We start from the raw sequence: 13,392 nt of genomic DNA on the forward strand, positions 1-13,392 counted from the left end.
AGCTTCTAGACAGGATGCACCTTCTCTTTCACCATCTTCATGGGAGTTTTTGTCAGTAAATCGTGTTTCTAATCATTTCTATGRGGAGATCTAAAGCAAGTCCAGGCATTGGCCCTTTGGACTACACTACTCTGAATTCTTAGCAGGCTTCAGGCTGGGATGGTAAGCCCTGATAAATGTTTAAACAAAAAGCCTATAGTCCTTTTTCCTCAAAATAAAATTGTCACTTCAGATGTTCTCCATCTTTAACAAGTAAGATATATTACAGAGCATAATCTTTAATTTTCTACTTTCAACAACATTTCTGGCAATGTCATTTAGTTCTGTGTTAGAGCATTTCCTAATGCACTGGCAGATATCTTTAAACTTTGCCTGAAGTRATGCCAACTAAAGTTTCTGGGATAACTTAATCCTAAGAAACCTGAAAACATTGCCAAGAAGGGGCATTGACAGTTCCCATTGCGCATTTCACTTGATACAACCTTAAGCAAGATAACGAACACTGCAGCTGAAAGACCCAGTGCAAACAAATACAGAATTTGAGAAGATGGAGCCACAAATAACACTTTAAATATGTATGAAAAGGAACTCCAGGCAGAAGACAACTTAATTATTTTTAACCTTTTTCTCTTGTTAAGATTTTCCAGATCATAGCTGGAATTCATGTTCYTTTTGGCCTTCCACAGGAATACTGTAGCCATAATCTCAATTTCTGTGATATCTGTTTTTCAAGGTCCATTWAGATTGGACACCCTGTGTAAATTGAATATTATGTCTAGAGAGACTGTTCTGGTATTGCAGCACGTGTTGTAACCTCCACAGGGAGCACGTTGTCAAACAGGCTCAGAAGCAAATGGATCCAGAATTGCTGCTGTGTTGCCAAACCACTTGGTATTCTTGATTTTTYTCCTGTATTCCTCAAGGTCTGGTCAGCAAAACAGTGAGTATGGGAGAGTTGTTTCAGAGATTTGTTGTTGTTAAGAGTGAAAGGAAATTGGCAGCCCAAAACAAAACTGAAAGATGTATCATGTATTTCTGCAGAAAAGAATCATTTGGGAAAGAATCAAGAAGAGCAAAGTTTGGTTGTGATTCCTAGAATAAAGTCCAAAGACTTTGAAATTGGCTAGAAGTGAAAATAACACTCCCAAATATATTTTTAACCTTCTAATTTGTTATGATACACCAYCTTAGACATATGGTTTTGCCTTTTTGAATAATAGTCTAATATTACTGGCCCAAACTAGGAGTGAGTAATGTCTCACTTCCTTGAATCTTCACAGTATAAATCCATAAACATAAATTTTTAGCTTGGCACACTGAATGTAAAAATCTCARTATTCCCACAAGAGTCAACCACTGATATATGAAAAGTTGTTTACAGCTATACTACCCTGAGAGGAAAAAAAAGAGGATATTTAATATGTCTGTTCTGAGATTCTGTGCTTGTGAGGCAATMACCAGCAATGACAGACCTGTTGATGATTTCCATGTATTCTCTCTCATTAGGTGGCATCAAGAAAAACCCAGGATGTCTTTAATACCAGCAAAAGGTAGAACAACACCAATGGTAGCATATGAATCCCCTTTAAATTTGTGTAAACTCTACTCCACCACCATTGTTTGTAGAGGTGTGTGGTAACTTATCTAAAAGAACTCAGATAAGAAGGATGGATTTTCCATTTCCTTTCTGCAGGGTATGGGGGCAAATAATTACCATTAATCTCATGAGAAAATGGTGAGTCTTTTCTGCTTTTTTAACATTKCTGTAATTTTCTTTGGAAAAGCAAGTTCTTTGTCAAACAAAAATAAATAAATAAGTAAATTCTGAATATTTGATGGTGACATTACAGTGGAGCACTGGTCTTTCATTGTAACTCACTTTATTCACCCCATCCGCCCCACTGACAGGGTTATCATGTGGAATCATCCTTCCATGAGCTGTGGGTGACACCTTCAAAGACAGAAACTCCAGCACAGGGCCCTTTGTGTTTAGCTAAAATACTTGGCTTCTAGAAGAGAAGAGAGTGTATGAGGAATGAAGTCTGTGACAACACAGTAGTTCCCCCAAATCAAATTACCTTCAATTTCAGGCTTTCTTTTCTTCTGTGAAATATCAGCACTTTCTCTGGCTAATGGGAATTTCCCATGGAGGAATGATGGGAGAGGCTGGGGAGTTTAACAGAGATTGCATCCAAAAATGTGTTGAAATATTATGGACAAAGTCTAAATATTATGACTTGTAGCTATAGTTTCAGTTCAGGAAACTGGAAAATAATTTGGGAAAAAAACTAAGGAAAAGGTTTTGGTCACAAATACTAAACAAGTGAAAGGAGATAAGCATCAGGCAAAAAAAGGAAATAGTAAACTCTTTTGATACCTGGGCTGATTTATATCTTCTCTATGGATTCAGTGTTACAGATGACTTCATATATCTTTAAAATTTATCTATTTCTCACTATTCACTTGGAATGGTTATATGTCAAGGTATCCAGAGCCACTTTTTTTTCTTTTCTTTATGCTTTGTCACCACCCAARTTGMCTTAATTAYATTGYATTGATAAAAAAWAAARRAAAAAATTGTTGTGCTTACCTCAGCTGAAGAGGTTACCTTCATCMGAGGGAACACTGCATCCTGTTTGTGAGAAGACACAAGTGGGAAGGGGGGCTTCCTCCAGCTGTGAGCATAACCCTCTAAACAAGCTTTTTTCTTGTGGCTCTATTAAAGGTGGGAAACATGGCAAGGTCTGTCTGAAATTAGGAGTAGACCAGAGTCCCTGCAGACTGTGAGCAGAGATGCAGTGGCAGAGYAGCAGCTTTAGGGGATAAATTGATAACTCAAGTTGAAATGGCCAAGAGATTGTGTAGGAAGGCCAGTAAGGACCTGTTGACCCACCACCAGAGCTGTAAACACTTTGTCAAGATAGAGCACCAACTCCTTTCACAACATCAAAAAAATGCAGATTCATTTTACCTTCATGTCGGATTGTTGCTAGGAAAGGCATCACCAAAAATGTTACAGCGACTCCAAGATATTTTTAAGATCCTCTAGGATCCAGCTTCAAATGAAAACATAAGGACTGCTGTCACAAATGGKGACTTTTGAGCAGGATTTTCTAAAATATATTTCAAGCATAACTTTCCAACAAGTGACAGGCAAACTAGGGAAAACTCAGAGTTATCCACTGCAGCCACAACTAGCCATGGGGGGAAAACATCTGCTGATAAGGTGTTCTCTTACTGTACTTTTTCCATCAGTGAGTGCTGGTTTACCTTTCCCCAACTCATCATCCGTTTGCCCTCTCAGTGTTCCCCCGAGAGATTTGTTTTGTTTACTTGTGTGAATCCATTTTTTTGTAGGGGAAGAAATACCATTCACCTTGTTCCAGTTTTGCATCACTGAGTGGGATAATGGCATTTCTTGCTAATACAATGAAATGAGACATGCACAACTGCCTGTTTAACCTTCTCAGTCTTGGACTTTACAATGAAGTCAAAGTTCTTTAGGTTCTGAAWTGGTTTAAATGATATTTTTGTTTCATCATCACCACCAGCTATTAGGATGGATATCAGAATTATTGAAGTTCTTCCTGTTGTTTTTACCAAATTATAAAAATGCTTGTAAAAATAGATTCATCAAAATATCTACTCATTGGAATTTCTGTCCATTTTTCAAGAGGTCAAGAGAAACTTTAAACAGAACTTATAAATTGACAGAGGGTTTCAGCCATCTAAATGAAGTTCAAAATTGTAAAGCACCATTCTTTCCTTGTCACTACAGTTTCCTTTTGTGAGCTTGAACCCAGGTGTTGAATTTTGCTTACTCATTTGGAAACTGGTACAGTTCAACAATATTTGCACACCCTTAGCTTGCCTGTTTATGTGAAGTTTCCATATGTTGGTGGGGAGCAGTAATATTTCATTTCACTTATGGTCCTGTGTCTAATATTCAGAGAAATCTTGATTGTTGTGGGTACTGAACTGTATTGAGGCTATCACCATAAAAATAATATTTTTCCAGGGAATTCTTCATACCCCTAATTTGGGGACCCTGTGCCCCTTCTACCAAACTAACAGTATCAGGGGTGTATTTTTCAAAACTAGCAGTTGGTTCATCACTTCTTTTAGCTGATGATCTTGTAGGAGTCTTCCAGACCAGTGTGATCTTCTAAGTGTTTGTCATCCTGAAGGGTGCTAAAAAGGCACATCTTCTGGTTTGAGAAGCAAAATGTGTACTTACTGATGAAAGAATATGACCCAGTGCCTGTAAATATCCCAAAAGTATGTTTACAGTGGAGTGCATAGTRGACTTAGGTAACAGAGAACCTTGAGGTGCTACCTCGTTCTTCTGGATTGCCATTCTACAGGTAATGTGAGAACTTAATTTTAGCCACATARATTTTCTGCTATGAAACATGATCTTTGATAATTAAAGGAATGATTGCATGATGCTATGATAAGAGGCCTTCTGGACCAGAAGAAAATTGGTAGATGCTGTATGTCTTAATTTCTGTACATTTCTGGACTCTCATGTACGAGCTTGGGAAACACAGACTAGATTGAAAAATGGTGAGGTGAGTGCATTACTCATTGGGGAGATGTGTATTAAAAGAGTAGGTGTCCCTAATTCCTGATCAAATTAGAGGGGTGGTTTGAGTGGGTGTTTACAAGAATTATCCTGAAGGGTRTGCAGTGCTTCCATTTGTGATTTTCAAGACAGGATGGAGAACACAGTTATTAAGTTCACAGAGAACACCAGCTGGGCAATATATGTTTGACAAAACAGGATTAGAACWACAACAGTGTTGATAAATTGGACAAATAGCCTGCAAAATAGAATGTAATTCAAGAAGATAAAAAAATGCAAAGGTCTGCTTTTTTTGCACAAATGGTAAACCACACATAATGCAGCAAATCTGCAGCRTGGAACTCAGGTTTAAAATGAGTCCCCAATAAAAATACCTTTGTCTGCAAAAGAGAGACAGATACATGTGTGTTTACATGAAGTGTCTTTTGTGTTATAAGATTTCTGAGTGAGGTTATGTCTTCAGTGTATGTTCTGTAGCCAGCTTGGTTGATGGAGAACAAGAAAGATGTAGATTAGCTGGAGAGAGATCAAAGGACAGCACTGAAAAGGATGAAGATTCAGAGTGGACATTTGTGGAAAAATTAAGGTGTTGGATATTTTTGGTCCAAAGACCAGAAGCATAAATAATAGAAAGCTTAGATGAGGAGGGAAATKAACTCTTCCCTTTGCCTGCTGAATAAGAGCAAATTATCCTAAATTACGACAAGGCAAATACAAGTTGAATATAAGGAAAATTTCTACAGGAAGAAGAAAAATGTAGTTCTGGATCAGAGCGTCTGGAGAGCACTGGAAATCCCACTTGAGAAATCCCTAAAAGATGTTTAGACAAATGTCTATCAGAAATGGCATAAGAATAACTTATCCAGTCTCAGAGTGGAGAAATGACTGGATGTCTGCTTCAGTTATTTTCTGGTTTTAGTTCATATAATTCCAAATTTGTCTTCATTTTTGACAATGTGTGTGTTCCTTTGGCTGAGAGAGTCCTCCACTTGCCTTTTAGTTTTTCTCTGCTTAAGACACAGTGATTAATCATTATTTCTGACAAACTGTCAACCAAAACAAAAGAACTATCTCACTAGACATATGCCTGACATATCACAGGATTCTGTTATCCATTTTTTTTCCCTGATAAATTATAAAGCCATGTGAAAAACTGCATGTAATTTTGATAAATTTTCCCTTTTGGTCATTTCACTTCTATTCTGCAATCAGTTTCCATGGGCATTTCTCTCACAACAACAAGTTCAAACAGTTACCAAACCAAAAGGTATCTGTGTCTGGTAAGGACCCTACAGAGAAGAGAATTCTCATTATGGAACTATYCTCTCTCCCTTCTCACCTGAGGACAACAGGCAGCAACACAAGTACAGGGATACACGATTCATTCATTCCCAATCTGCAATTAAAATGTTCACTCTGACAGCTGGGGATCATGCTGTTATCTCTCTCTTTATGTCAGTGGTCATTCCTGGCTTTGAAAAAGCATGCAGAGAATTCTTTCTAGTTGTTTAATAGTCCTAAACTACTTCATTTGAAAAACATTCTCAATAAATTAGGATGAAAACTGAAAATATAAAAATTTATGCAATCAAAGGAGAGGCTCCTATTGATTTGAGCAGGGTTGAATCAGAACCCTTGCAGAAAGCATCCTGAGGTAAATGCATTGGCTATGAAGCTTTTCTTCCTTTATAATCAGTTCATTTGGTCTCATATTAAAGAGGAATCTAGAAAAATAGATACAAAGAAACAATGCAAGGACATTTTAAGAATGCTGCTTACGCCTTCTTTTACTGYTCTTTGTAATATCTGCCATACACCAAGTGATGAATAACTCAGGCAACCCAATCTCCCAGTGATAAAACCTTTACAGAGTCTCTGCTAGTGCAGAGTCTCTTTTTCTCTGCTTAATGTTATTTAATGTGAATTTTCTGCTGGGAAAGCACAAGTAGCCTAGATAAAATGGAAGTATTGCAAACTTGCCTGACAGTCAAACTGAATTTTTGCCTCCTTCTGAATATAATAGTTATATCCGTGATCAGTGACATTTCTGCTTTGCATTTTACACATGCAAAGCATATATAAAATGTATAAATCGTTTCTGTATTCCCCAAATCTATTTCTGTATTCTGACRTACCTGTAAAATACCAATATTCTGCAGAACACTGCCCAACATTACTGTAGACCTACAATTTCTTTTTTGTGATACTCACAGACACAAAATCGTATAATGCTGAAAAAGTATGAATAGCTGTGATTCTAATTTAAGCATTTAAAAAAATTCTCTGCTGCCTAATAAAATTATTTCTGTCAGCAGTGTCTGTAGTTTGCATTGCACACTGCCAAAGCAGAGCAGTGAAGTGCAAGCTTTGATTTCATCTAGCAAGGATCATTTAATTAGAAGTCACAAGAAGTCTCTGCCTGAAGAGATCTCTGTAAGAAATCCACTTTGACAAAACTGGAGTGTGTCTGGAATTTTTCACCTTGTTTGTTTCTGCTCACTGCCTTGCTTCTACTGATTAATGTGTGATTCCTCAAAGCCTAAAAGATAAATGCTGACAGGTAGACTTTTTTTCCTGTAGTCCTGAACTTTGTTTGAGGTTTTCTTTCTGAACCAGAAAGTTAAGCAGGCATTACACTTCTGCATGCACTATTTTTTCAGACAGATGAGAGATACTATATTATTCTAATATTTTTTGTAGGTGTACCTGAATCACAAACTGGATGTYGGCCATCATGAGTTACAGAGAAGTGATAAAAAGCTTTTTCTTCAGCAAGAAGTACCAGACAAAAGTTTGTTTTCAAAAATTGCAGAGTTAGTTCACATTCCAGCGGAACAAACAAGCAAAGCTCAATGAAAATCTCGCCTTTTACTTCTGTCTAAGGCATGCAAAATGCACGTTACCATAAGAAGCCAAAGCACAAAGGKAATTTTTGAGTTAATATCAATATTGCAAATGCAGCTCAAGACTTGTGTATTTTACAATTCTGAAGAGGATCCACCTTCAGCCATTACTGGTGGGTGACACACTTGCACTCTTCCCTTTGACAAAATTTGCTGAAATTGCTGGGGACAATGTACCCTGCCTTCCTTGCTCAGGAAAGCGAGCGCTCTGCAGTCTGCCTATCAATGCAGAGTAAAACACAATCCCCCAGAGCAGAGGCTGGCTCACAGGCATGAACATTATCATCCCTGCAGGCTGATAACCAGAGACAGCAGTGTGTGAATGAACGTGCCATGTATGCAGTGATTATGCAATGCGTATCCGCACCGTCCAGTTCACATCAGCATCAGMGCGAGCATCTTATCAGGCTGGGCTGCTTGCAAATGAATGCTGCCAGGCTGCTGGAATTATCTGCACAGTCAGATACTCATTTTTAGCTTTTTCATCATGGCTGAAGACAGCTCCACTTGATCTCAGCAAAGTTATTTTAAAATCTGAGAGTTTGCCAATGTTTCTTTTTAAAGGATCRCATCTAGTGTGACTCATTACTCCTGGATTTCATTTGTCAGAGCAGCCAAGTAGTCTAGCTTTTACATTCCCAATGGCCATTATCTCTGTTTGCTAACAGCTAAATGGCTGATGCATGGATACACATTATTYCTGTGTTTTCTTGCAGAGAGAGATCTTTATGCTGGAAACAAAACATTAAAACAAGACACTAGAAGAATATGATCATCCACAGATTTCAGGGAAAAAATGGTATTGATTGGAAATATGTATATGAGGGATATTTTACTGACTACTAGCTCTAGGGAGTTTATTCATTGGATTTCTTAACTTTTAGGTTATATAATGAATGTGTTGAAATACAATCTTATGCTACTGACACTRTATAACTATATATTAAATAATAATTTCTAGCAGAAATCAATATGTTAATTCAAAATGCAGCWACTGGTTCGAGAGTATGATCTTTATTCATCAAACTAGTGCCAGAGCCTGACAAAAGTAAGCATGTGAAGAACCCATATGTATTTAGCCATCCATTTAAACTAGTGAAGTTGATYCCACTGGCCACTGAGTAAACCTCATTTTGGGCAAATACTTCAGTGAGTTAGGATCTGAATCATTGTAAAACTGAGCTGAAGAAACCATTAGATTAACAAATGTGGAGCCTGAACCATGTAATTATAAGATCACGCACAGCTGGGGTGGAATTCATTAGCCAACACTAGAGTTACCTTTCGATAAGCACAAAGAGAAAAATAATTGTTTCTCCATTAAATAGATGTAGTACAGTTTGTGCATTTCGTGTCTGCTGTATGGTGCTGCAGATGCTTTCTGATTAGCAGTGAAACATGATGAAGATGATCTACAGTTGCTCAAACAATTTCCAGTGATAATTAACCAAGCAGAGAAAATTCCTACCACTATTTCAGAAGGTCAAAGCAAATGTAATCCAAAATCTTTCAGGCCATTGTARTTTCACATGTATAAAAATATCCCCTCTAAACTGCTCCATGATACGACTAGCACTATCAGTAAAAAATACATAAGCACTAAAAATGTTACTGTGATATTTACACCATTAATTTTGTTTTATTTATAAGCAGTGTACCTTGAGTAACCAGCATATTGGAGCTTCTACTAGCTGTAGATCTAGTCTTGTGAATAATGCTGGGCCAATTTTGAGGTGGTAGATGTGATACAGGCAAGAWTTCATTCTAAAAAACAAATGGGAATGTTTTCTAAGATATGGAAATCCAGACAGTGCTGAGACAAAGCAATTGCACATGAATGTGTGACTRCATCTGCAGCACAGCTGTTGAGTGGGGTTTGCAGTGAACCAGGCAAGCAGAAATTCCATTGTAGTACGGCAATGAGTTATGGTAATATTGTTACCATAAACATGCATGGTCCAGTCACATAAAGACATAATTTAATCTTTGAAAATGTTACATTTCAAAATATAATATAAATGTACTAGTTGGAAGGAAGGGAAAATAAAAGACCAACAATATCAAATGGTTGATTAAATAGGTAACATCTGCTTGGGATGACAATTAAATGTTGTCATCAAAGATTTTTTTTGTCATTTGAAAAGGTTTCTTGAACCAGATCTGTAATAATTGTATTTAAAAAAAGAAAAGAGTGCTACTGTGTACTCTGTGCAATTAAACTTWGTGTTTTAAGGGCATCTAAGAGTCATTAGCAAAAGCAGGTTTAATAAAAAAGTGAAAGCACACCAAAGTTCAYTGGCAGGGTTCACTCYACTACTCWCTAGATGGTTAAAGCACACAGAGAAAAAGTAAGCTAAATATAAAATCAATGAATCTGAAACCAAAATCAACCCAAAAATTACCTASAGAGAGGCTGGGGGCATGGGGGAAAAATGGGTAAGGATGGGAAAGTGTAAGGATAAAAAGGAATAAGGAAGACCCTCCTGCTGAATCACAAGGCTAAAGTGAGCCCCAGACTTGACCAAMAGTTTAAGCCTAAAGGTTTAAAAGCTCTTCAACTTAACAGCACTTAACTGATAGTTAAATTTATGCAATTTAACAAAAGACTCATGTAGAATTTACTATAGCACAACAGTAACTCACTTACAGGCCTAACTTACAAATYTMWAGTAATTAATAATTCTGGAGAGCAACATTCAATTTGCTAGGACATATTCACACTTTCACGCACACAGAGCTAAGGAATATGTACAAGGAACACCTGTGAATAATTCCATTTGAATTCAGTGAAGAACTCATGTCAGATACCTTTGCATCTTCTAAATGGCCATAGGGTCGAGCCTCAAAGAGTCAGGGGTATCAGCCCAGGGTCCACCATCCTTGTTTGGCAGTGATTCTCCAAGCATAGCAAACTTGAGATTTTGCTGGCTCTGAGGTGTCCTGCTCAGAGACAGATTGCTGGTCACCTGCTGTGGTCCTGGAAAGCCCCAAAGGTCTCACTTAGGACTGCTCTTTGTAGGGTCACAAGAGAGTTGGCTTTAGTCACGATAATTTTTCATTCTGGCYRCAATTTGAGTTGTTAACTTTCTTTGAAAGTCCGATAAATAAAATGTTACTCCACTTGGGTTGTTATTCAGGCAAGAAACACAAGTTTCCCAGGTTGTTCATTAAAAACAGGAGCTTGTTAGCATAAGTTGGTGGAAGCAGACAGTGTTTCTGATAAGCTCRAGAGGARCTCRGCCCAGGTGTTGGTCAGGGCTGAGGCCTAATGAGCATCTCTGAGATCACAGCGTGGCCTGAGGGAGGGGGGGAATGCACCACCACATCTGCTCCTTGTGTAAACTAACACGTGATTAGAACATTGAAACTTGGAATAATTCAAACAACACTTACAGGTCCCTTCCARCTTGAGCCATTCTATCATTCTGTGATTCTGTGAACAGTTCTAGGTGAAAAGAATTTCTGTGTGGTTTGGGAGTCAGCAGAATTTACGCATTTCAAATGACTAAAAAAGGTCATACGTGTATCAACATGCTGGCATATCCATAGCACTGAGCAAGCACTTTTCAGAGGATCCATGAGCGTGGCATTTTCTGACCTCTCTCACATCCAAGCATGGTAAATGTCTGGCCTTCAGACATCACCTGTCCTCTTAGTGRCATTGCAAAGCATTATTTGAACAGTCTGTGTCTGGCCTTGAGAGGGACCTGTGTGTGGTCCTGAGCACACATTTGCATTGACATGGTTCTGGTCTCGCTGGGACTGTGCTACACATCTGGGGACCATTTTACATTGGGTGCTCATCGTGAGGAGGAGTAGAGAGCTTAAACCCTCTTTGATCACCCAGTAAATCCCTGCACTGTGTACATGTTCCCACCAAGGACAGTTCTCCCTACAAACGGGCTGACATGGWACTTCAGCATGTAATTGAGAGAGGAAGCAGCTGATAAATTAATTTCTAATACATCAGCTCTGCATTGCAGGAGAGAGTCCAAGCTGAAGAAGGGGCAGTGTKGCTTGTGGGCAGCATGGCTCTAGCATTCAGGGGCTGTGAATCCTCTGYCTGGCTACAGTGCATTTTTTTTTCCGCTGAGTGACCTTGAGCACATAATTTGTCCTGATATAATATGAATAAGATGATTCAGACTTCAGTTTAAAACACTTCAAAATCTATGCTTGAAAAGCTCTATATGAGCAGCARCTATTATTGAAAGCAGTGCTAGGATCTGCACCAGGTCCCCTCTGTTTCTGCATCTATTGTTCCTTATCTTCATCTCTCCTTTTGTCTTCACTCCTTTGCCTCCTACAAACCCCCTCCCATAATCAACCTTCATGAGACTGCACTCAAAATAACCCCTTCAGCAGCCTGAAATAACTAATTCAGTTTAAGGCAAGTAAAGAGATAGGGAGCAAGTCAATAAACAAGCTGATRATTTTCCTCAGTAATCCAAAGTAATTATACAAACTAGTATGTAATCCTTGTTCTCCCACTCATCCTGCAGTCCTTCCTTTTTCCCTCGTTGTTGTTTTGCTGTTATTCTTACCTGACATCCTACACCTGCTCGAGTCCAAATGGCCTTAAAGGCAAGGGCTGCATCTTTTCCTCTTTGCTGTGCCTTCCATACAAATGTAGGGATGAACATTACATTTGAAACATTTTCAGAACACTTTGATGATTTACTGTTCTGCATCTTTGCAAACACTTGGTTTTCTCCCCTGCAGCAAATCAACTGCCTCTTCTGGATCTTTTGTCACTGATTTTTTCTGTGTGTTGCAGTTTTCTCTGCTGCAGAGCTGAGATGGGTTCTTTTGAAAGCATTTGCTTCACACTCATTTATTTCTTGCAGAGTCATATCACCCCAGGGCTTGATTCTCACTGTCTTTTGCAAACAGTGGCTCCACTACTTGGAGCTACCGATGATTTCTTCCTGCTCGATCCCTCTCCCTGAGGAGTGTGGGTTTTCCCTTGAGAACTATACCTCTTTTCTGAAGAAACTGAAGGTTGTAGCTSCAACTGCATGAGAAGGAGCAAGATGCTGTGTTGCTGGACTAACTAATATACAATAATATATGTTATATTTCTAATATACTGGGGATGAGGAAGGAAGGCTGACTGCCATTAACTTCAGCACTAACTTTTTCAAAGATGTATTTAGAAAGACTCCTGCAGTCCAATAGATCGTCATTATTAAAAAGCATAGTTTGCATGTAATTCTATTTTGGACTCGTGAATGTTTCGGGTTGGACAGGACCTTAAACATGATTTAGTTCCAAACCCCCTGCCATGGCCAGGGACACCTTTCACTGGACCAGTTTGCTCAGAGCCCCATTCAGCCTGTCCTTGACTGCTTCCAGGAGTGGAGCATCCACAGCTTCTCTGGACAATTGGTACCAGCATCTTACTAACCTTACAATAAAGAATTTATTCTTGATATCTGATCTAAATCTACTATCCTTCATTAAAAACCATTACCAATCATCTTCTCACTATGTTTCCTGAAGAACACTTTGCTAGCTTTTCTGGAGGCCYCGTTTAAATAGTGGAAGGCTGCTAAAAATAAACTGTTCCTCTTCATGGAAATCTTTAGTAAAAGGCAAGAGATTTATAGAACCTGAAGAGAAACCAGAGTTCACTTACTTATGCCATCACTTCTGGATTACTTGTAGTGATACTGCAGCAGATTTGAATCCTTTAAACCAAAGTGTTGAATACATGGATTCTGGTATAAATAACAATAGATAAAGCCATGTAATATTTTTCATATTRCATTTATATAAAGATAATGAGGAGTAGAAGCTTCACTATATCATCTAGCCAGAATGCACTAGGTAGTGCACGTACACAGTCCACTTGTTTTAGGCTCTCATTTGATCCACAGAAGGTGCTCATTTCCATTTTTCTTC

General features: G+C 38.4%; 1 non-coding gene across 1 annotated transcript; it reads right to left on the minus strand.

Annotated features, from left to right (window-relative positions):
* Window positions 1-12,999: 12,999 nt before the first annotated feature.
* Window positions 13,000-13,120, minus strand: LOC130578403 (U5 spliceosomal RNA). The gene has a single exon (XR_008965883.1). It is a non-coding gene; the product is annotated as a U5 spliceosomal RNA (small nuclear RNA).
* Between the last annotated feature and the right edge of the window lie 272 nt (window positions 13,121-13,392).

This window comes from Malurus melanocephalus, unplaced genomic scaffold (assembly GCF_030028575.1).
Source record: "Malurus melanocephalus ecotype Western Australia unplaced genomic scaffold, MMel_1.1 scaffold_225, whole genome shotgun sequence".
NCBI classification, from domain to species: Eukaryota; Metazoa; Chordata; class Aves; order Passeriformes; family Maluridae; genus Malurus; species Malurus melanocephalus.